Below are 24,659 nucleotides of genomic sequence, written 5' to 3'. Positions count from 1 at the left end.
GTCTCCACAGACCATTCTGGGTTGGGGGAAACACCTTATTCCTGCTGCGGGGAGATGGAATTTCAGGCTCCCCCAGACCTCCACTGATACCACCTTGGCTGGGGGGGAGGGGCTGGATGCTTCATTACTGCTCCCCACATGGCCTCTGCTGATACTCAAGGACTGGGTGGCCTTGTCACTGCTGGTGGTCAAAGTTCTGACGCTTCCCTTGACTTTCTCAGACATCGTCCTAGTGGGGAGAGGCGGGAGCCTCATTACTTCCCAGCTGGGATGAAAGTACAGGTTTCCTACTTGGCCTTCTCTGATGCCATTCTGGGAGGGGACGTTGGCTCGGGACACCTCCTTTCAGCTGGAGGAGGTGGAGGCCAGCCTTTTGCTGACATTGGTGGGGTTGGGGCTGGCTGGAGTGCAACCTTATTGTCTAAGTTTTCTGCCCTGCTAGGCTGCACTTTTCCTGATCCTTTGGCTAGAGAGAGCAGGCTTTTATTGTGATCTTCCTCTGTTCCTTCCTTCCTTTCTCTTCCTTCCTCTTCCTTTTTTCCTTTCCCCCTCTCTCTTTCTTTTCTTTCCTTCCTTCCTTCCTTTCTCTTCCTTTTTTCCTTTCCCCCTCTCTCTCTCTTTCCTTCCTTCTTTCCTTTCTCTCTCTCTCTCCCTTTCTTACTTTCTGTCTGTCTGTCTTTCTGTCTTGCACCAGTTAGGGTTTCTGGCTTCTCCAGCATCAAGTCTGGGATCTCTGAAGCAAAAAGAAAACCCAAGGAACTCACCATCATGTAGTTCCTTAGGTCCCAAGGTGCCAGATAGCCCCTCTGTCCACTTCTCCTTTCACTGTCTTCTTTGTGTTTAGTTCATAAACAGTGGCCATGGACTTGTACTTAGCAGGAGGAATGGGAAAAGGACTTGTATTCCACTTTTCCGAAATCAGGAGTCTGTCTAAACTACGTTATTTTTAACAATGAGAATCTGCCCCATATGTTGTTAAAGGAGGAGAGAGAGATTGAACATTGTACCGTTGGGTGACACGATGGGAAGACGTACAACCATTTCATGGTTTATTCCAATGAATTAGGGGCTCTCAAGAGTGTGTTTGCATATATGAAACCTTAATAACACTTAATAAATGCTAAAGCTGTATTGATCAAGGAACAGATCTCTAAAAATCAAACTTATATAATTTTTAAAAAATATTTTATTTGTGTATTTGACAGACGGAGATCACAAAGAGGCAGAGAGGCAGGCAGAGAGAGAGGAAGGGAAGCAGGCTCCCCGCTGAGCAGAGAGCCTGATGTGGGGCTCAATCCCAGGATACTGGGATCACGACCTGAGCTGAAGGCAGAGGCTTTAACCCACTGAGCCACCCAGGCGCCCCTAAACTTATATGATTTTTAAAAAAGATTTTATTTATTTGAGAGAGAGAGACAGTGAGAGAGGGAACATAAGCAGGGGAAGTGGGAGAAGGAGAAGCAGGCTTTCCGCTGAGCAGGGAACCTGATGCAGGGCTCCATCCCAGGACCCTGGCATGACCTGAGCCGAAGGCAAACACTTAACGACTGAGCCACGCAGGCACCCTAAACTTATATGATTAATTTGTTATTGAGCGAGAATATTTGAATGGGGTGTGCACACCAGACCCAACCCCCTGCCCCACCTTTTTCCCTGAGAGATGGAGCCTTGCCAGCTGCCAGGGGGTATAGTGAAGGTTTCGGAGGCTGTTATAGTCACCCTGGCTATTGGAGTCTGACATGTCCATCATCAAAAGTTGTTGAATGCTGGCTCCTATCTCATCCCCAGGGCCTGCTTGGTGGGGGTGCCAAGAAACAAGATGTTCAATGAATAAAGTGACATCAGAAGAGGGCCACAGAGTCCCCAGATTCCTCTATCCAATTGCACATATGGGACTGTGGCCATAAAAACCGAGTCCTTTAGAAGACTGATTAGGTATGAAGCATGGGACAATTCACAAGCAGAGGGCATGGAGTGTGGCAAGGAACATTCAAGAAGGCTGATGTGGAGCAAAGGGCCGAGGCTAGAAGGTGGCAGTGACAGTGGGAGTCCTTTCTGAGATTCAGATTTGCCTCCCCTCTTGTCACATGGATTCTGCCTGGCTTGTGCAGGAGTGAGTGGGGGAAACTCAATCGATCTGCCATTTCAGATGCAGAAAGTAGGGCACAGAGAGGTGAAGCAACTTGTTCAAGGTCACACAGACAAGAGATGGAGGTGCCTGGGCTGTCTGACTGTAGAGATGGCATTATCCAGTTACCAGAGGTGGTGTGCTGGGATTCATCATGGCTGGGACCTAATGACCTTACTGGGTTTATGTGGCTTCTTCTTCTTCTTCTTTTTTTTTTTTTAAGATTTTATTTATTTATTTGACAGGCAGAGATCACAAGTAGGCAGAGAGGCAGGCAGAGAGAGAAGGGGAGGCAGGCTCCCTGCTGAGCAGAGAGCCCCATTCAGGGCTTGATCCCAGGACCCTGGGATCATGACCTGAGTCAAAGGCTCATGACCGAGCCACCCAGGCGCCCTATGTGGCTTCTTCACAAGGACCACAGATGACCAGTTTTCATGGCCCTGTAAGTCAAGGTGCAGAATCCCATTTGCTCGGTCACAGTTACGCCCTCTGGGTCACACAGCACTCAGTGATGTCACTTGGCTTCAGGATAAGAGCTCACTTTCTATTCAGAGGACCATGTTCAAGGACAGCTGTTCTCTGTCCTTATGTTTGTCATTTTTACCCTTTTCCTTTTAATTGCTTGTCCGTTAGTACACTCTGCACCCCAGGATGGATTTCCCTGATGAGTTTAAGCTGCACACTACAGACCAACTTCTGAAGGGGGCCTTTTTCAATAACAACAACAAAAAAAGTTTTTGTTTTTGTTTTCTGTAGGTCAGGGATGTACTATAAAAATGATGAGCTAGATAAAAATAATCCAATTTTTTTTATTACTACTGAAGACACCTTGTGTGTAATAACTCTCCATATCGATGTCACCTTGAGCGGGTAGAAAGCCTTTCTTCCCGAAGATAAATAGCTTGAAGCAGTGGCCAAATCATTTTTTTCCCAGTTTACCACGAACACAAAACCCGACTGCCTTTGCAAGCAGAAGTGCAAGTTGCTAATCAGTCTGAAAGGAATGAAGCTGCCCTGGGTATGGTGAGGCCAAAAAGCTCTGTCCATTGTGTGGATTCCAGGAGAGAGGACAAGACCAGGGTCGACCGCTTTAAAACCTGGGAAGAGAGGCGGAGGCTGTGGAGGCCGTGATGTCTGGGCTTTTGAAAATTTAATGAGGACGTGACTTGACACTCAGACCCCTGTTGTTTGCCTGGGCAGAATGCAGAATGCTAATCTGCACAAGATCCTCTCTATTCCAACGAGATATTTTCTTTCCGAGATGAAATTAGATTTCGGAAGACATTATTTTCCTTTCGTGACCACGAGCTGACAGTGAGCTGGCCTCTGTGTGCACAGTGCCTTCCCCGGACTGGACCAGACCCCGGAGCAGATGTCACGGATGAGCGAGGTTCCCATCTGCTGACGGTCACTGCTGTCTCTGCTTTTTTTTTTTTTTTTTAAGATTTTATTTATTTATTTGACAGACAGAGATCACAAGTAGGCAGAGAAGCAGGCAGAGAGAGAGAGGAGGAAGCAGGCTCCCTGCTGAGCAGAGAGCCCGATGTGGGGATCGATCGCAGAGGCTTTAACCCACTAAGCCACCCAGGTGCTCCTGTCTCTGCTTTTCTTGCCTGCTATCAGAGGAGACGGGAAAGGCTTGGGAAGCCGCTAGCCATAGCTCAGGCGGCTTGGGAGGACACGGGACTTGGTGGGGATTTGGCTCTTGCGATCTTAGTGCCAGGAAAGGACATTTCTTTTTTTCTTTTCTTTTCTTTTTGTAAAGATTATTTATTTATTTACTTGACAGAGAGAGAGATCACAAGTAGGCAGAGAGGCAGGCAGAGAGAGAGGAAGGGAAGCAGGCTCCCCGCTGAGCAGAGAGCTCTATGTGGGGCTCAATCCCAGGACCCTGAGATCATGACCTGAGCTGAAGGCAGAGGCTTAACCCACTGAGCCACCGAGGTGCCCCCAGGAGAGGACATTTCTGTCCAATTTCACAGACTTCCACTTGGAGGGTGGAGATGAATGTACAAAGGAGAAGTCCTCTGACCTTTCCGGAATGTGCACATTCTTGATTTCTTAAAGTATTTCTGCAATGGTCAGAGGGCTGATAGATGGGTTTCAACATGTTTTCAAGATGTCTCCTGCTTTTGACGGTCCTGTTCATTCAGCAGCAGTAACAAATGCCATTGCTTTCTCCCTTTCTCTGACATGGCCAGGCCCTACAATGGATTGTGGAGACAGAATAAATACAGACTACAGTCTCAGTCTGAGGGAGTTTCAAGGCTCCAAAGCCCATCCACAGGAAACAGCAAACTCTGTTAGAAAGTCTGGAAATAGGGTAGGACATCAAAATCCAATTACAAAATTACTTGTGCAATTTTTTGCTTAATGGCTGTAATCCTTTTAGCTTTAAGTCCCCTGAGGACAGGGACTGACTTGATCTTTTTCATCATCATATTCCCAGCACCTGGGACAGTGCCTGGAATATAACAGGTACCTAAATATTTATTGTCTGAGTGATTGCAATGGGGTTTTGGGTTTAACACTTGTTATCTTGGAGCGATGTCTGCTGCGTGAATGGTCTTTGTTACAAATTCATTTATAAAGCTTTCAACTTCTGAGTAAACCACACACATGCTGGACCTAAAGTGAAGGCCTATCGTAATGGGTAACTAGGATACTGAATGTTCCTATATGTAGGGGCAACCTGTATGTGAGCAGATTCGATAAATGCTATCTTGGTGGGATTAAAACATGCCCGAGAACAGCTCCGCCCACCCATCAAATTTTCCCATTAGATAGTAATTTCTTTGAGTAGTGAAGTTTGTTTGATTGTTTGTTTTTTTTTTTAACTTGACAGAGATCAAAAGTAGGCAGAGAGGCAGGCAGAGAGAGAGGAAGGGAAGCAGGCTCCCTGCTGACCAGATAGCCCGATGCAGGGTTTGATCCCAGGACCCTGAGATCATGACCTGAGCTAAAGGCAGAGGCTTTAACCCACTGAGCCACCCAGGCGCCCCCCCCCCTTTAAAAAAAAGATTTTATTTATTTAGGGCAGTGAAGGTTTTGAAGTCTTCTAAGTTCTCCCTTCAAGAACAAAATGACACCCTAAGCCTGTATTCCCCCAACATTTTTGCAGGCTTTGTCAAAGTGGAGCTCCAGGCTCAGGTGTGGGGATAATATAACATTCTGCTTACAGATAATTGGGTCATGCTTTATTCTGATGGGCATCAGAGAGCAATTCTCAGATTCAAACTTTGAGAGAAGCCCCTTGGATCCCATGTTGACAAACCTAAAGAATTAGGAATTTGACATTTAAAGGCCTTTTATAATTGATAGTATCTCTGAGTTCAAAGCTCCACATATCAAATTATCAAGTTCAACATGTGCTGTCATTTTTTCTCAATAGCCATGCAGTTATCTTCAAGATAACCAAGCCTACGGGGACAAGATCAGGAAGCTACATCTGTGGGCAGGGACTCAAACCTCTATCGCCTGACACCCAGACCCCTTTTCTGTTGCCTATTTGTTACTTAAGCTGCCAAATATCTTCTCTGCTCCCAGAAGTGTGCTTTGTTAATTGAGAGGAGCGGGAATTCTGGGTGTTTAATTCTTGAGGTTATCAGGAGACTGAAGCCTGAAGTCATCCCACAACCTTGGACGATAAGGTGAAAACTGTCTGCTTGGATAAATGACAGCGGAAGGATCCTTCCACTAAACAGGCCCTTTGTAAATATAAAACAGTTGCTGGAAAATTATATTAGAGATGAATTATCTCCTCCATTACAGTGTTTCCTTTTCTTTAATGCAATTTAGTTCAAGCTAGAGGAACAGAAAGTCTGGGGAGCCGCATTTCAGGGCTTCGGGGGAGTTACTGGAAGCGAAGACGCCCGGCGAGGAAGGAGATTCAGAGATCTGGAGCAGGACGAGCCGAGGCCTTGTGCCCACGAGGCCTGCGCTTAGGACCCTGGCTGTGCCCACGGGAAATTGAATTCTGAGCTCCTTCTACACCATAAATCCAGGGCAGCTGGCAGCTCTCCAAAGGAGGCTGGAGAGACACTGCGAGAGCATCTGAGGCCAGCCGGCCCAGCCAGCCCCTGCGGAGCCCGCTGAGGGTGGGCCCCAGGTGTGCGGGTTTGGGGTTCGGGTCCAGCCTGTCACTTTGTTAATTGTAAAGTGCGCTCATCGCCAGCAAAGGAGCACCTCCATTATCCACCAGAAAGCTGAAAGGCTGGAATTGCTCGGAAATGCCTTGGGGCCGACGGGGGACGGGCTGACTTTTGAAGGCGTGCGTCTCCTGAGCACGTGCGAGGAGGACCCTCGGCGCCGGGGGTCTGTAGAAGTGGCATCCGGCGCCCGGGACCCCGCCAGCGTCTCCAGGCCCCACTAAGGTGGGGGGCCGAGCAGGGGTCGCCGCGCCGCGGGCCCCCAAGGGTCGCATCTCAGTCCCGCTGGGCCCGCGCAGCGCGGTCCGGGTGGGGCCGGGCGCGTTCCCGCGGGCGGGGCCGCGCGATCCCAGGCCCCGCCCACCGCACCCCGGGGGCGGGGCCTGTGCGTCACGTGACGGCGCGCCGAGCGGCGAGTGTCCCGCCCGGCCGGAGGAGGCCCGGGCCGCGACCCGGCGCGCGCGCTGCTGGAGCCGCCCGGCCGCCCGCGCGCTCCGCACCCGCGGCGCCCACCGCCCGCGGCCCCGGGCTCGCCGGCAGCGGGAGCGGCCTCAACATGGACGAGGACGGCGGCGGCGGTGGCAGCGAGGGCGGCGGCGGTGAGTGTCGGAGGTGTGGCCGGCCCGGCTGGCGGCCTGGGGCGGGGGTCGCGGGCGCGCCGGACTGGAGTGGGGCGGCCGGACCGGGGCCCGGGCTCGGAGGTCCGGGCGGCGCCGATGCCTGCTGGCCGCCGAGGCCGGCGGCGCGCGGGTCCGGGGCCCGGGGGAGGGGGCCGACGGGGTTGCCGCCGAACCGGAGCGGGGGTCGGGTGCGAGGCCGGGGTCGCCTGCGGCCGGGGCGACCTGGGGACTCGGAGCAGGACTCGGGGGTCGTCCTGGCGGGGCGGGGGACCTTGGGGGCGACCTTCCCCGTCTCTCCTCGCCAAGGGCGTCCACGCCCTCCGGAGCCCGACCGCAGGAGGCTGACCCCCTTGGCGTCTTAGGTGGTTGGAAGGGGGGTATCCCCGGGAAATGGGGTGAGGAAAGTTTCCAATTGGGGATTCTTCGGGTCCAAGAGGGGATAGTGGGGGCGACAGGGTGGAAAACCGTACCAGTGTTTCGGTCTTTAGGTCAGAAGTGGTCAGTCAGTGGGGCGGCTTCAACGAGGAGGGGGCAGCCAGAGAACACGCATTTTATGAAATAGGGAACGTTACGGGGTAAGCCAAAAAAATAAGTCAGAGCAGCCGAGGGTCAGAGTCGGGAGGGGCAGCCCGCACGGAGGTGAGACCAGAAAACCCGACTGCCTGCCTGACGTTATAGTTACCCCTGGCAGGAAGATTTGCATTTATTGTAGATTACTTAGTAGCATGCAAATTACTGTTGTGTCATGCTGCGAATTGTGTCCGTGTGGCAGCATTACGCGTGCGGATGCAGGGGGTTGCTGCTTTGGAAAGCAGAGGGTTAATACCCCTATCTTACAAGGACACCTGAAGTTGAGGTTTTCTCTACTTTTGCTGCGGATCTCCTTTTTGCTGACAGACCGAATCTTCAAAACCCCTGGTATAATGAGGGAGTGTTTTGGAAAAAAAAAAAAAAAAAATCTAAATTACAGGCTGCTGGAGCAGCTGCCAGTAAGAATCAGCAGTATCCAATGCTTTCAGGTTGAAGTGGTTAATCAAGGTGCCTTCTATCTAGACTGTTAAGTGCTGCACAGGGGGAAATATTTGTGCCCCAAGAAGTGATGCGGCTGCGATGGTGGGAAGTTGGCACGCACCGTGGCATTTGGCAAATTCAGTTCTCACAGTTAAAGCTAGGGGTAGCACTGTGGCTCCGAGTGGGTGTGTTGTTTATGAAAGAAAGTGCTGTGGAGAGAAGGAGCCCAGTTGCAAGCCCTCCTACAGCCAGGCTGGCTGTCTGAAGATTCTTAAGCAGTGGGTTCTCCGTAGATACCCTGCTCCCTGCCTGTCACGACTGGGGTAACAGGCACGTAGCAGTTTTTCCTTCTTAGAAAATAAACAACCATGGGGCGCCTGGGTGGCTCAGTGGGTTAAGCCGCTGCCTTCGGCTCAGGTCATGATCTCGGAGTCCTGGGATCGAGTCCCGCATCGGGCTCTCTGCTCAGCAGGGAGCCTGCTTCCTCCTGTCTCTCTGCCTGCTTGTGATCTCTCTCTGTCAAATAAATAAATAAAATCTTAAAAAAAAAAAAATAAACAACCATAATATTTAAACATTTGACATTGCTGGGTTGGTGATTTTGTGTGGAAGATGTGTCCAACTCTGAGTACAGAAATGTGGCAGGTGTGAAGGTAAAAGCAGATGTAAAGATTAGAAAAGGAAGTCAGTGTGGCCCAGCAGTTTATAGATCTTGAGTACTGTAACAAAGGATGTTATAAAGTATCAAAAGTCTTCAAAGCTTCTTCGGTCTCTTAATTTCAAGATTGCATTCCCATGAGAGATATTTAGGAAAAAAAAAAAAAATCTCATGCCCAGAGATGTCGATTACGCTCTTCGTAATAGTAGAAAATTGGAAATAGCAATGCCTAATAGGAGAAAGGTGAGCTAGATAATGGGAAGTTTATTGATAAAAAGTTACAACCATTAAAAGCACAGTTGCAGGGTGCCTGGGTGGCTCAGTTGGTTAAGCAACTGCCTTCGGCTCAGGTCATGATCCTGGAGTCCCAGGATTGAGTCCCGCATCGGGCTCCCTGCTCAGCAGGGAGTCTGCTTCTCCCGCTAACCTCTCTCCTCTCATGCTCTCTCTCTCATTCTATCTCTCAAATAAATAAATAAAATCTTTAAAAAAAAAAAGCAAGCAGTTGCTTTATATATCATGGCCGAAACAATGTAAGAACTGGTGATATCATGGATATTTTGTTTTCTTTGTATGTTTTCCAAGTTTCTGGAATGGTGTGTGTTACTTTCAAATTTGAATTAAAAAAAAAAAAACTTACATAAAAAAAGGTACCCTGCATTGGGAAAGCGGTGTGATTGTTTTTAATTTCCCTGACTAGAACAATCAACAATGAGCAGTTATTTGTCTACTAAAATGCCCGGCAGCATGGTAGGTGCTGGAAAACAACTTTTAACGTCTATCGATAAGGTTTATTATCTTCCTTGTATTGTAGAAGAACACTTCCCAAAATAAATTCGGCAATCTTAGAATAAGTTTATTTTTGGATAAGTGAGAGCCTTAGAGTTTTGAAATTAGAGTCATTATATAGTGGTTATTGTATACATTTGATGTGCTTATAGTTAACTGTTTTGGGGAGGTTTTGAAGTTAACATACCCCTTTAAAGTTCTTTATAGTTATTACTGTCATTTAGATTTTAAAAACTTTGCTTTAAAGTTCAAACTTTAAAAAAGTTCAGCCCTTTGAAACAGAATGATTTCAGTTGCCAGTTATTTGCCGGCCAACAGTAAAAAAGTCTTTGTGTAGATTTTTAGAGTATAGGATAGAACTTTGAACTATACATTGGGAAGTCAGCCACAGCTTGTTTACAAGATACGGTAAATAAGTCAGAGGGGAGACAGGCACGGGAGATCGCTTAAGAGCTCTTTTTTGCTAATGTGTGAGTGGGGTTAAAAGACTTCAAAAATGATTCTGACTTGCTATTTTTATAATTTGAATTTTTGTCCAGGGTAGTATTTGTTGTTTCAATGCAAGATAAGGGGAGAGGATGGCGATGTGAATGGTAGGAAGGCAGTTCTAAGGAGGAACAAGGTTGGGGGGGGGGGTTGGTACAGGATTACAAGAACACATTGTTACTTATAATGTGTGCAGAGTGTAGTTAAGGTATTTTTAATTCCTTCAGGGCTTTGTTGCCACTCAGTTTTTCTAGAACAGTTCTTGAGATTTGTCTCTACTTGGCAGGTGACTGGCTAGTTTGGCTTATTGCCACCATCTTAATGCTCGGTTTGGGAATCTGCCTGCTTGATGTTCCCGAATGGACCATCTGTGGCCGATGAAGTGAATAACTTTACTGGTTTCCCCCTCCCCAACCAGTGTAGATGAGGATCAAGCGTGTGCTTCACGGGAAAAGGTGTTCTACTTCACTCCTAATGAAATGATACAAATTAAGACCAGGTTGAGAGCCCACCTCTCACCTGCCAGGCAAGCAGGGACCACCCCCTCCCCGGTTTGAAACCATCTGTTGGCAGTAGGAGGGTAGATTACAGCGCCAGCCTGTATCCTGTTGGCTCAACTCCATGGCTTGCCCTTCCCTGGCCTGCCGGCCAAGGGACTCACCCCTGCAGGCAACATTTTCCAGACCTTTGGGTCAGCTGGCCTGGGGCTAGGTTTGACCGATGGCAGCCACCGGTGGGGGTAGGGGAGATTGGTGACTGCAGGAAGGGGGCAGTGGGGTTCTCTTGTTCTGCCTCACACCATCTCAGGCCACAGCCGCCGTGTCTCCTTGCGGCTCCAGCTCCTTGCCCCCTGACTGAGCCCCCGGAGCCTTGGGAATACGGCCTGGATTTGGGCCTCCAGCTCGGGGATCTGGGTTGTCTTACCATTTCCTGTGTGACTTCTCAGCTTTTCCATCAGGCGTGCAACCAACTCCTTGTATGAAATTTCCTCCCTTTCAGCTTCTTAGGGGGCTTTCCGTTTCTCTGAGTGGGTCCCGACGGTTAAAGTGGTGCTGGGCAGCCGGCACTTCATAAACAGCTGGGAGCGTGTAAACCGTTTGAGTGATCGCAGGTCTGATCTGCAGGTGTACTTGTGCGTGTCGGAGGTACTGTAGGTCCACGATCATTCACTGCATTGCTTTTGACAGTAAAGAATGAGAAATAATCCAGATGTCCACCCGCAGGAGCCTCATCAGATGAATCTTAGACCCAGATGGTGAAGGAACTTGTAGAAAGGAAGGAACAAGCACTTTATGATTTTGTAAAAAAAAGATTTTATTTATTTATTTGACAGAGATCACAAGTAGGCAGAGAGAGGCGGGGGAAGCAGGCTCCCTGCTGGGCAGAGAGCCCAATGCGGGGGCTGGATCCCAAGACCCTGGGATCATGACCTGAGCCGAAGGCAGAGGCTTTAACCCACTGAGCCACCCAGGCGCCCCGCACTTTATGATTAAAAAAAAAAAAAAATTTAGAGAGCTGGGGATGGGGAGAGGGAGAGAGAGTGTGTGTGTGTGTGTGTGTGCGCGCGCGCGCGCACCCACACATGGGCACTAGAGAGAGCGTGCAGGGGGAGGGGTGGGGCAGCAGAGGGAGTGAGAGAATCTTCAGCAGGCTCCATGCCCAGCGCAGAGCTTGATCTCAGGGCCCTCAAGAGTCAGGCGCTTACCCGACTGAGCCACCCAGGCACCCCTGCACTTTATGAATTGATGTGGAAAGAGCTCCAAAATATCTTACTAAGTTACAGAGGTAAAGCGTAGGAAAATGTGCATTGTGTGCTACCATTTTTCTCCTCTTTTCTTTCTTTCAAGTGCCTCTATGTGTGAAAGTTCTTGGGAAGGCTAAATAAGGAACCAGGAATTATGTTCGCCCGTTTGCAGAGGGCAGTGGGAGCTGAGCAGGTGGGGGATGTAAGTGCAAAGGAGCTGTGGCTCTGTACCTTTTTATTTTTGCAATTCGAAAATGTTTATTTCCACTTCTTCCCAAACTGGAAATAGTTTGATAGTTTGACAGGAAAATAGTATGCTGGTAAGAAAACACCTTTTTTGAGAGTTGCTTTTGTTGTTGTTGGTGGTTTTTTTTTTTTTTTTTTTGCGGGCGGGGGGGGGGGGGTGCTGGAGAATCTTAAGCAGGCTCCACGCCTAGCACAGAGCCAGACTGGGGGTTGATCTCACAAACCTGAGATCATGACCTGAGCCGAAATCAAGAATCAGATGCTTTTTTTTTTTTAAGATTTTATTTATTTATTTGACAGAGAGAGAGAGAGAGCACAGGTAGGCAGAGAGGCAGGCAGAGAGAGAGAGAGGAAGCAGGCACCTTGCTGAGCGGAGAGCCCAATGCGGGGCTCGATCCCAGGACCCTGAGATCATGACCTGAGCCAAAGGCAGAGGCTTAACCCACTGAGCCACCCAGATGCCCCAAGAGTCAGATGCTTAACCAGCTGAGCCACCCAGGCATCCTGAGGATGTTTTTAAATATTAAAAAATAACATTTTCAGGGGCGCCTGGGTGGCTCAGTGGGTTGAGCCACTGCCTTCGGCTCAGGTCATGATCTCAGAGTCCTGGGATCGAGCCCCGCATTGGGCTCTCTGCTCAGCGGGGAGCCTGCTTCCTCCTCTCTCTCTGCCTGCCTCTCTGCCTGCTTGTGATCTCTCTGTCAAATAAATAAAAATAAAATCTTTAAAAAAAAATAACATTTTCAGTGTAGACACCTATAAAATAGGTTACCTATATTTTCAGTCCATGCACAGGAAATTACTGTTCCTTTGACTGTTTAGGGGCATGTCTTGGTCACTTGGTCGGCCGACTCTGGATTTCTGCTGTGGTCATGATCTTAGGGTCCTGGGATCCAGCCCTGCCTGGGGCTCTGGAGGGAGTCTGCTTTAGGATTCTCTTTCCTTCTGCCTCCCCCTCCCGCCCCATTCTCATAAATAAATAAATATTTTTAAAAAAGTGACATGATAGGTGTTTTCAGAGTATGCGTAGAGCATTCTCTTCTGAAACGTTGATGCAGCAGGTATCCATAACGCCCTGACCCATGCCAGGTCCTGTGCTTAGTGTAAGGGTGAGTAGTAGTGAGTAAGGCCGGTGAATTGCCTGAATTCCCAGAACTTTTGTTTAAATGCGAGACAGACAGGAAAGGTAAACAGACACATAAAATAATTGCAGATTATGCTGTGTTAAAGGAAATCATCAGGGGTTGAGGGTGAGTGGGAGATAGGCAGGGAAGGCCCACGGCCCGCGGAAGCCTTTGGGGAGAAGTTCTCTGTCAGGTGCAGCCTGAAGGGAGAGTGGGACAGGCAGCGGCCCGGAAGGAGCAGCTTCTGTAGGTGGGGAGTTCACATTTTGTTCCAAGCACGTGCAGCCAGTGAAGGATTTGATTTGATTTGTTTATTTTTTTAAAGATTTTATTTATTTGACAGAGACACAGCGAGAGAGGTAACACAAGTGAGAGCGGGAGAAGCAGGCTTCCAGCTGAGCAGGGAGCCCAATGCCGGGCTCGATCCCAGGACTCTGGGATCACGACCTGAGCTGAAGGCAGACACTTAACCATCTGAGCCACCCAGGTGTCCCACTGAAGGATTTTAAACAGGGCTATGACGTTTGACTTCTGTTTCAATAATTTTAGGTAGTTACATAGTGCTGTCTGTGCTTGGGGTCCTGGCCTGTGTACTTTGTGTATCTTACTGTTGGCAGTTATCTGGTCAGACGTGTAACGTTGTCACCATTTGCAGATGAACCTGGAAATCGGAGGCACAGGGAAGCTAAGTGACCTGTGCCACATGTCACAGCTGGTGAGTGGCGGGGCAGGGACCCAGTCCAGGTGTTCTGACTCCAGGGGCCACCTTCTCCAGCACTGCCCCCTCTGCTCTTCTAAGAAGAGTGTTCCTGGCCACTGAGTGGAGGATGGACCACAGGAGGGGAGGGTGGACCTGGGGGGAACATGGCAGGTTTCAGGTGAGAGTACACGGGCATGGGGGATTGGGCAAAGAGACATAGATGACAGATACAGAAAACACTCATTTTCCCATTACTCAGATTTAATAGAATAGCTGCTCATGTTTTGTGACATTGTTTTAGGTCTTTCATAAAAAACAACAACAAACCATTCAAGCATTACAGGTGGGTCTCTGTCTCTGCGTATGGCAGTGTTGTTGCTCTGGAGAAAATTTTGGTGCCTTCATTCGCTTCCTTTGCCTTAGCCTTCTGGTGTTTTCCCTGCTGTCATCCTTGTCTGCATAGCAGCTAGAGTGATCCCTTTAGACCAGATCATTGTCACCCACTGTCTGAGTCTGCACTGTTCTCCGCCCGGAACCCTCTCTGCAGACTGTACTGTGGCCCCAGGAGCCATCAGCGCAGGTTCCGAGTGCTCTAGGCCAGGGGCTGTGATCTTTCTCCGTAAGAGGCCAGGGTAGGAAGTAGTTTCGGCTTTGTATGCCACATCCCATTACAAATTTTTTTTTTTAAAGATTTTATTTATTTATTTATTTGACAGAGAGAAATCACAAGCAGGCAGAGAGGCAGGCAGAGAGAGAGGAGGAACCAGGCTCCCCGCCGAGCAGAAAGCCCGACGCGGGGCTCGAACCCAGGACCTGGGACCATGACCCGAGCCGAAGGCAGCGGCCCAACCCACTGAGCCACCCAGGCGCCCCCTTTTTTTTTTTTTTTAAACTAACCCTTTAAAAACATAAAAATCATTCTCCCCTTGGGACTGTCCTTGGCCCCTGTTCTCATCCCCTGCTGTCTCTGTGACGTTTCCTCCCACCTTCGCTACCATGCTGGTCTCCTTGCTCTTCCGTGAATGTGCCCGGCACCCCCCCCCCCCCCCCGCCGCCGCCACTGGCCCCTTTGCTGTGCACTTGCTGGCTTCATCCAGCTTTCTGTGGCGTATCTGCTTCCTTCACCGGCCTGGCTAAAACGGCCCCCCAGTGTCACCCTGTTCCGCTTCCTAACACCATCCTGTACATATTGCGTGTCTGTACATTGTCTCTCCTCTCTGAGGCGGTAGGTTCCATGAAAGCGGGAATGTTGTCTGCCTTTACCCATGACTGTGCTCCAAGACCTGGAACACGGCTCCTGGCGGGCCTCCAGGGAATATTTGTAAACAGATGTCAAAGTTGAGGTGACTCGTTGAGTGATTCCTGGTCCTACTCCCCTCTCCCTTGTGTATTTCCTAAGGGCACACATGAATTTGCTTGGGTTGTATGGTTTTTATACTTTAATATTGATGTGTGCACCTACAGACAAGGTGGAGAGCTCTTCTTGGTCTGTTTAAAATTATAAAAATGGCGCCACACTGTCCGGCATGTTCTGCAAGCTGCTGGGAGATTATCTGTGTTACCATGTAGACCCTATTTATTTCATAGAACGGTCACATTTTATGATTCCTCTTGTCCTGGGTTGGACTTTGAAGTAGACTTCCTGTTGTTCCATACCCAGCTGACCTCCTGGGCTTGTCAGCTTTTGCAGACATGGGGAGTGTTTCTGGAGGGTGACCCTGGAATTGCACGTGCAGGTGTGGGCAGGCTTTTGGTTTCCTTACCTGCTGCCAGATGGCTTTCTCATTGGGGATGTGCTCCTCATCTCTGGACGGTCATCAGACTCCCAAACGCTGGCCTGTCTCCCGAGTAAGAGACGACGTGTTGCTTCACTGGTGATGAGGTGTATTCTGGAGAATCGGATGGACGTGCCGACAGCTGGGAGACCAGAGGTGCAGGAAGTGTGGGGATCAGAGAGGACTTCCAGGTTCCGCTCAGGTGACAAGACGCTGATGCTGGTGCGGCTGCCTGAGAACGGCAAGTCTGGGGAGGTGGGGCTGGCAGAAAGCCATTTGGAGGAATTTTTTTTTTTTTTTTTTGTCATAAATGTCATTATTTTGCAGTCACTTTTGAAGGATAGTTTCACCGGGTCTACAGTTGTAGGTTACTGAGTCATTTCATTGTTGTTTCATTGCCTCTGGCTTCCATTGATTCCGTTGAGAAGTCTGCTGTTTGTCTTCTGCTTTGGAAAGTGATGTTGCCTCCCCCACCTTCCCCACCTTTGGCTGCTTTTAAGATTCTTCTCTTTGCCTTTCATTTTCAGCTGTTCCTGTGGTGTGTCCAGATGTGGTTTTCGGGATTGGTGGCGGTGGTTCTGCCTTTTTGGCGGTGCTGTGACAAGACTTAATCTTACGTTGGGTTTGGAGAATTGTTGCTCATTATCTCTTGATCGGCTCCTTTGGCTGCACTCCCTGGCTGTCCTTCTGGGACTCCACCTTGTCATCGTGTCCTGTGTGTCTCTCAGACTCTTCCCTGCATTCTTCCTCCTCGTTATCTGTCCACACTTCCCTCTGAATATTTCCTTCTGACCCGTGTTGCAGTGAACTCCTCCTTTCTTTGTCTCCGGCCCACGATGAGACCCATGTTCTGAGTTCTGAATTTCAGTTACTGCTGCCTGCAGCTTTGATTTTTTTAGATTCCAACTTTCTGATGAAACTTTTCATTTTCATCTTGTAAACTAATTTCCTTGTTCTATTAATCATGGTTATTCTAAAGTCCATGTCTGATCATGTCAATATTTGGATAGCTTGTGAGTGGATTCTGCCGTCTGTCCTACCCTTGGTTTTCAGTCATGGGGTCCTGACTCTGGATGGACCTGTTAATTAGCCTGTAGACAACGAGTATGGAAAATTGCAGAGATAAGTTGGGATTCAGGCGATTCTCCCCAGGGGAGGCTTCTGGCAGGCAGCAAAGCTGGGGGAGACCCCACTTCAGAGTTGTGAGCAGCAGTCTGCTTTTGGTCTGACTCCTCTTGGGGTAGCTCTCTGGGGGTCCCAGCTGAAAGCCTGGGGTGTCTACTAGGCTCCTTCTATCTGGTAGCCCACAAGCTTCCCCCAGTCCCCGAAGACTGCTGGAGGCTCTGCCGGCCTACTCAGATTCAACACCACTTGTGTCTGCTTCGCTTTTTGGCCTCGGCCTCTGCAGTGAATTGGCAAACGTCTCAAGGAGAAAAGTGGCTTTGCTTGTGGGCTCACCTCTCTGTACTTGCGTCTGGGATCCCAGCCTCCCAAGTTTGCCCTGCATCGGTAGCTCCCCAATACCTTCACACAGTTGTTTCTTGTAATTTGTTCAGCTCTTTTCATTGTTCTTGGCGGATGGGTTAGTCTGTCACAAACTAGTCAGCTTTTACTGGAAGCAGCATCTAAGGAGTTCAGTTTTGGTATTTAACTTTAGACTGGTTTGTGAGACATCTGGGTGGGGATGGTAGGAAGGCAGGCGGCTGTGGGATTCGGTGGCTTAGAAGGCCTGACTGGGTGGGAGATGAGCATTGGGAAGTTCATGGGACTGGGTGAATGAGATCAATTAGGGGAGAGAGTCCAGAGAAAGGGGAAAGCCCCAGGGCTGGGGACAGCCCAGTAAAGGAGACCGGGAAAGGGTAGTCAGTGATGTCTGGGGCCCCTCGGAGGTTGTGGTTGGTGCAGAAGTTAAGGGAGGAGCTGTGTTTTCAGAAGGGAGGATGGTCAGCCATCCTGGGTTCTCTGGAGAGGTGTGCTGACACGATGCTAGAGAAGGGTCTTCTGGATCAGGGGAAAGGTCGGGAGCAGGCTGAGGAGGAACCTGGAAAGATGTTTGTTTGCTTTAGGAAGAGCCTGGCCCACGCCCGCGAGTGGATGTTTGCCTCCACGATGAGAATGGCAGGAAGGCCACAGGGATGGGACTCTGAGAGGCAAAGTCTTGTGTGTTTTGCCTTGAAATGTTTCTTCAGTAGATCATTTTGATAGAGGACCAAAAGTAATTTGTACCAGGTGAGTTAGCACAGCGTTGCTGTTGGCACGGTCATGCTCTTAGAGTGAACAACTTTGGGAGAGACTGATTAGGTTTAAAAAGTTACTGGCAGGGACGCCTGGGTGGCTCAGTTGGTTAAGCAGCTGCCTTCGGCTCAGGTCATGATCCCAGCGTCCTGGGATCGAGTCCCACATCGGGCTCCTTGTTCTGTGGGGAGCCTGCTTCTCCCTCTGCCTCTGCCTGCCACTCTGTCTGCCTGTGCTCGCTCTCTCTCTCTCTCTGACAAATAAATAAAATCTTTAAAAAAAAAAAAAAAGTTACTGGCAGATAGATCCTCTAGGAAGCAGGTGTATCAGTTTGTGGTGAGGTGGGACCATTGAAACGTGTCACGTGGAAAGATCGGTTTTGCCAAAGTAGCCCAAAAACAGCTTAAAGTAGAATCGCTTTTGGAGCTGTGGGAGAAGAGTAAGTCATTTAAATGAGAGTAGAAGGTACATGGGTCCCCATCCTTCCTTTTGAAGTTAATGAACTTACCAACATCTTGTAGTCAGCTCCCCCATTGCCATGATAGGTCAGACACCGGATTCTGCAGGGTTCTATAATGTGGCTGGAGACAATTCTACAAGCATTTATTTATGGATAAATAGACTATTAAGTAAATATTAGACTCACCTAAGTCAGTTTAGTCATCGAAGAAGATTTGGTAATTTGCTTTCACAGAGCAAATTTACTCTTTGAGCTGACTTAGTTTTCAGTAAGTCAGCGGGAGCACCCTTCAAATAGTAGAAAATAGTTCTGTCTCAAACTCTCAACAGGGTTATTTTTAATTACTGTACTCTCCTTTTTGAAAAACTTATTTCTGTAATTAATATATAAAAGGAGCAATTGGCTATAAAACGACCGTTTGGATGATGATTGAGAAGCATTTCCCAATATCTAGGTAATTAGTGATTTTTTTTTTTCCAGTTTTCATCCAGATGTTTGGCAGCCTGTAAACCCAGCCTTACTGCAGTTTTCTAATTCACTTTCATGGGAACATATAATACTCTCCGTTTATTTTGGAAAGCAGAGTTTCCTTTTTCTGTGGACAGATACATATGAAACACATGGTCTTCGAGTGGAGTTTGTGGTCCTCTGAGAATTCTCTGAAGGAGGAAATGGGTTGACCTACTGGTTGCTATGAAGTAAAAACAATCTTGTTTTCATTTTTCAGTGAACATCTGGGTTGCATTTATTATTTTACATTCTCGAGGTTCCTTGAAACCGCAATTTGATAATAGGAGGGTTCATTAAAACAGTAACTATTTAGCTTTTTTTATAATTGATTTAAGTGTTAGGGTGGTTGATAGATTTAAAAAAATTAATAAGTATTTCTTTCCTTTTTATAAAATGTAACTTTCAAGTAACAGCCCTTGATTTTAAACCATAAGATAGGATCTAGATATTTTTGAGGAGCAGGGGAAGGAACAGTCAAGCAGCCCATTTCTCTGTTGCCCATTGCTATTCAGCTGGTGTTGGTAGGCACGGGCGTACTTGGGCCTGGGGCACTGCCGGTCCCCTACCTCGGATCCATCCTCCCTTTCTTCCTTATAAAGGACCCTGATGTGTTCAGTGATCTACTCCTAGGGAAGGGAGTAGATCTTATCACCACTACAAAACCACACCACTAGAAAATGAATCTTAAAAGGTATAAACCAGGGAAGGAAATCCCTTTTCCTTTATCACTGATTGATTGGAGGAGGGGAACGTCATCCAAGTCTGGCCAAGGAGCTGTGAAGGGCGGTTCGCAGGGGGATCTTCTTGGGAAGGTTTCTTCGTTCTTAGAAAAATAAGGAACAGTTCCCTGTCTTTGGATGGACTTTGTTGGCCTGCTCGGGTGGCCAGCTTACTTATATTTGTGACATCCCTCACAGCCATCCGGACGCGCAGGACAACCAGCTGGATCCCCGAGGACATGGTTGAGTTGCTGAATGTCACCCACCCGGAGCCTCCCTGTGTCCACACTTCCTGTCATGCGGGACAATAAATGCCCTTCTTGTTTACATGGTCGAGAGGCGTTCTGTAGGGAACGCAGGCATCTTGCCAGACCCTGGCTGTCACAGAGGCAGGCCCGGCGTGTCCTCCGCTCAGCCGGGACCTTGTCCCCTCTTTTCTAACATGCGTACTCATCAAGCAGACATATTTACCACTTTAAGGACCGAGCGAGGTTATATTTTCTCTTTGAGATGAATGCTTTTAATAAAACAAAATATATTTTCATACACTTACCCACCGGTTCATAGTTTCATTTGGCAATTCCTTACGATTCCATTTATTGTAACATGAACATTTTGAAACATGCAGCAGTCGAAAGTGGCGGGCGTTGGCTGTTGACTGGTCCATCAGAAGACAGGACTTCCTTTTAGTTCTTAGCAGAGAGGAAATCAAATGATCGAGAATGTCCTTTTCCAAGTTTCAGTAATTAAATTAAAATTTTTTTCAATTGAGACAGACAAATGAATTCATTTTTGTTTGTGTTAGAGTATGGGAATATTGGAGGATTTCAGGGACTTTGAAGCATTTGGCCTGTTCACACGGTGAGGCTGTATTTCCCAAGTGTGGGAGGGACAAGTGGTTGCAGATTTTCTCAGTCTATGACCACACTTCTGAGAGCGCACAGTGTCCTGAGGATAAAATGGTGTCTTTCATTGCCCACGCAGAAGGAATCTTCATATTGGATAAGTGTTCTTCCAAAATGTGACATGTTCTCGGGACTCGCAGAGCTTCTGTTGTGGATCCCCAAAGTAACATGTTTCTAAATTCACTTTCTCATTTAAAATAGTGGCCAAGCTGTATACTAGTTGAATGGTTACCGTGGCATTTTTATTTTTCCGAAAGAAAGTCTGATGTCTCTTGCTGTCCTTCCTGTGGTCGCCTTGGTCTCCAAGTGCCAACCCCCGGGGGGCGTGCGGACAGAGGCAGCGCGGACGGGTGTCTCTCACGCTCCTCTGCACCCCCATGGCGGTTCTGCATCCCAGATGCCCAGTAATTTGGCTGGACATGCAGAACATGACTAATTTTTTTTTTTTTTTTTAATCTGGAAAGAACATAAGCTGAGATACTCCCCTGGGTTCTGCTGCTCATCGTGCTTAGACATGAGGTTTCAGGATTCAAGTGTTTCCTGCCTCCCACCCTGTCTCCATCCTTTTTGTGCCACGGAAGAGGAGCCTGGGGCCTTCTCTTTTTGTCTTTCCCATCAAGTATTAAGATCCTGGCGAAGAACAGACTATCCCGCGTGTCAAGATAATGAAGACTATTTTGGAAGCGTCCAGGCTGCTTCTGTGTTAGAAACTATCTCCCTCTTCCATTTTATCTGTGAAGGTTTGGGGTAGGGTGAAAACCAATTTCACTCTTGACATTGAAGCCTGCTATGCTAGTCCTTCCAGCCTGCCCGGGAATTCCAAGTCCTGGAGCTGTGGCCGTGGTGGAACCCTTGACCAGGGTGTCGCCTTGGGGAGACCATCTTAGGAGTTCTCTAATCACAGTAGCTTGGCTTCCGTGGTTTTATCTTCACAGTCCCAGCAATCAAGGAACACCGATTGTTGACTAGGAATTTGAGGGACAGATGTGACAGGAGAGCCATTTTCCTTAAAGAGTTCTTAAGTTAATGACTTTCACTGGTTAAAAAGATTAATGGCCCTGGGGGTGCCTGGGTGGTGGCTCAGTGGGATAAAGCCTCTGCCTTCAGCTCAAGTCATGATCCCAGGGTCCTGGGATCGAGCCCCGCATCGGGTTCTCTGCTCGGCGGGGAGCCTGCTTCCTCCTCTCTCTCTCTCTCTCTGCCTGCCTCTCTGCCTATTTGTGATTTCTGTCTGTCAAATAAATAAATAAAATCTGAAAAAAAAATAAGATTAATGGCCCAGCCTAGGCGGTAATACCAACCTGAACCTCTTCCCCGAATGCTTGAGAGGGGAGACTGGCTTTTAGCATAAACCCTTAATTTTATAAGACTGTTTCTGCATGTTTTACCGAAGCTTTTCTTTTTCTTTTCTTTTTTTTTGCTAATATCCGTCCCTCCCTCCCTCTATCCAGACACCGTTACTTTCCGTTTATCAGAATCTGGAACTGTAGGATCTTGGCTGTGGTGGGCAGCACCCCTGTTCTCGGCTCTACTTTTCTGTGGCTGACTCTGTTGGGATGAATCACGGAGCCGTCCCTTCTGGGATAATCTCAGTCCTGTGCTACTGGAGGGCCCCCGCCTTCCCCCCTGTGGTCTCATTAATTAAGGGAATTAAGCTTGCAGGATTTCTGTGCGTTTGCTTTGTCAGCTCCGCGGCTGGTGGATATTTCAGGGCGGGGAACAGGCAGCTGTAATGTTAATGCTTGATTCTGAGAATTTGTGTCTCTGTGTATGCTTGCAGAAGTTTGTTTAACTGGTAGAACTGACTGTTGTTGACATATTTCTTAAGTAAATAGACGCGGGTCCAGTACATCCAGCTTGAGCCTGTGTGGATAATCTCCTTAGGCTTCAGTCCTCCGGTTTGTGACACGGACAGGGAAGAAGAAGCCCAAGTGAAATCACGGAGCAAAGAATCTGTCAGAAATCCCAGACCGAGTGTAGGCATTTACAACGCCCACCTTTACGGTGCGGAGCCGACGGAACTGGAAGGGCTGCTGCATTCAGATTTAGGAGTAACTGATCATTGCCAGTACGCTGATGCTGTCTTTCCTCCCTCAGCTTTGTCTTTTGAAAATTTTCAAATCTACAGTAAAGTTGAAAGAATATCCCCGTCTGTTTGTCGTCTTAATTCACCAAGTGCTAAAATGTTGCCGTATTTGCTTTATCTCCACGTGTGTATGAACTGTAGTTTGTTTTGGCGGGTGGGGCGCGGATGATTTGAAAGTAAGTTACAGACGTCATAACTATCCCTAAACCCTTCAGCATTCATCGGCTAAAGACAGTCTGCTCCTGACCCCGGCCCTGCCAGACTGAAGACAGTGGCATAGTTCTGTACTCTCCTTCCCCGCACAGTCCAAGTTCTGCTTTCCCCCAAATGTCTTTTTTTTTTTTTTTAAAGATTTTATTTATTTATTTGACAGAGATCACAAGTAGACGGAGAGGCAGGCAGAGAGAGAGAGAGAGAGAGAGGGAAGCAGGCTCCCCCCCCCCCCCCGCCAAATGTCTTTTCTGTTTTTCTTACCTAGCCTCTAATCAGGTTTACACCTTGTATTCAGTTACGTCTCTCCTTTAAAACAATTGTCTGTTGGGGGCTGATGGTGACTTTTTCCAAGTGACCAGGCCGGTTGCCTCCTATCATTTATTTGCACCCTGTAATCTAGGTTACATGTGTAAACAGAAGAGAGGAGTGCTTTGGTTTCTTTAATGTCATTTCTTGAAATTATAGATATGTGAAACTCGTCTCCTCGATTCAAGGTCAAAGTCACATTCATTTTTCTTGTTCCTCGGTAAGTGCGGATGAGACCTGTAACAAAAAGGAGTTACTCATTGGTTCAGATATCAATGGAATATATGCGTGGGTGAACTTGGAATAAACATACACAGTGGTTTGTTAGACCTACCTTCATATGGAGGTGATTAAGAATTTTATTTTAATATGTGGCCACGGCTTTATAAAGAAACGAGCTTCAGAATTGGAAAATTTAGTAAGACAGACTTTCTTTACATAATACAGAAGAGCAGCTTTTGCTGCAAGGTCCTTGGATAAAGAACAGACCTGAAATCTCTTAGGAATGAGTCTTCTCCTTCCTCCCCTCCCTCCTCGCCCCCCACTTTTCTTCCCTCCTCCTTCATCCCTCTTTCCCCCCTTTCTCCCCCCTCCCTCCCCCCTTTCCTATAGGCCTTAAACATTTTTAACTTTAGCTGCAGCTGAGACCAATACGGGAACCAGCTGTAACTTTTTTTGTTGTTGTTAGTATATCCGGTGATGGCCACAGCAAACTCATTGTATGAAAATTCAGTAAAGGAAAAGGGCAGGGTGGGAAAGAAAGTGACACTCTATAGAAGTATTCAAGCTCCAGCGACAGGATCTGGGAGTCTCCTTTTCAGACGGCTGGTTTGGATTCCACCCGAAGTACTCATTTGTTTGTGACTTGCCCAGTAGGCATTTTAATTCTTCCCTCTTCATCGTATTACGTATACAGCCGTGTAACCAGAGCACATATATGCGAGGCCGAGTCCTGTTTTCAGTGGCAAGCAGAAAGCAGGGGCTGTGAGAACCCCCAGACTGAAACCCCCCGTGGCACACGGGGCAGGGACTCGTCACAACACTGTTCTGACTGGTGGAGAGGTGGCAGTAGTCCCGAGAAGGGAGCCCAGCTCTCCCTCCTCACGTCCGTTCCGTAGTCGCCTATGACGGCATTCACCAGAGAGCAGAGAGGTGCGAATCAGCAGTTTGGTCAAATTCAGTTTCAAACTTGCAGGTCCGCTTGGACGCCTTTACTCTAAAAGCTCTGCAGCTTTGATCAGCTTTGTCCTGGGAGGACCAAGTACGGATCATCACTCTGTTGCTGAAGGTGGATGGTATGCTTCAGAACAGCTTTTGTGATCGATATAATCATCATAAGAGCAGTGATTTTCACATACTTGTGTGTCTCCCAACATTTTGTTTTCTTTCTTTTTTTTTTTTTTTTTTTTTATGTGAAGGAGGTCAGATTTCTCAGATTGCTTCTAATTGTAGCCAGACATCCTGTTTGGGGGCTATTTGAGACCAGGGCTGCCTGTGAAGAAATTGGGCAGCCCTGTGGCAGTCTTCCGACTTGGTCTTTGGAGATTCGGTTTTGTGAACAGGTTTCCTTGAAATGCCACGCTCTATTTTTAGATGGTCTCTTTGCATTTCTGTGGTTCTGGGCATCCACAATAAAACTGATTTATTATTCAGCACAAAAATATTGTTCGGTGTCCTAAGGCTACTGAGGGAATCAGCGAGGACTAGTGTTCTCTTTCTCAGGTCGTTACTGTGTCAGTACCAGCATGAACCACATTTTGAGGAATCCTCGCCCGTTTTACACTAGGTGGGCTCAG

The 24,659-nt window shown here is 48.1% G+C and overlaps 1 pseudogene; it reads left to right on the top strand.

The window, feature by feature from the left end:
• The window catches only part of LOC125090455 (60S ribosomal protein L15-like), a 31,787-nt pseudogene extending 25,287 nt beyond the window's left edge, over positions 1-6,500 (top strand).
• Positions 6,501-24,659: the final 18,159 nt, after the last annotated feature.

This window comes from Lutra lutra, chromosome 18 (genome assembly GCF_902655055.1).
Source record: "Lutra lutra chromosome 18, mLutLut1.2, whole genome shotgun sequence".
Classification (NCBI taxonomy): Eukaryota; Metazoa; Chordata; class Mammalia; order Carnivora; family Mustelidae; genus Lutra; species Lutra lutra.
The sequence above is the reverse complement of the archived record's forward strand: the minus strand, read 5'-3'. Positions and strand labels throughout refer to the sequence as shown.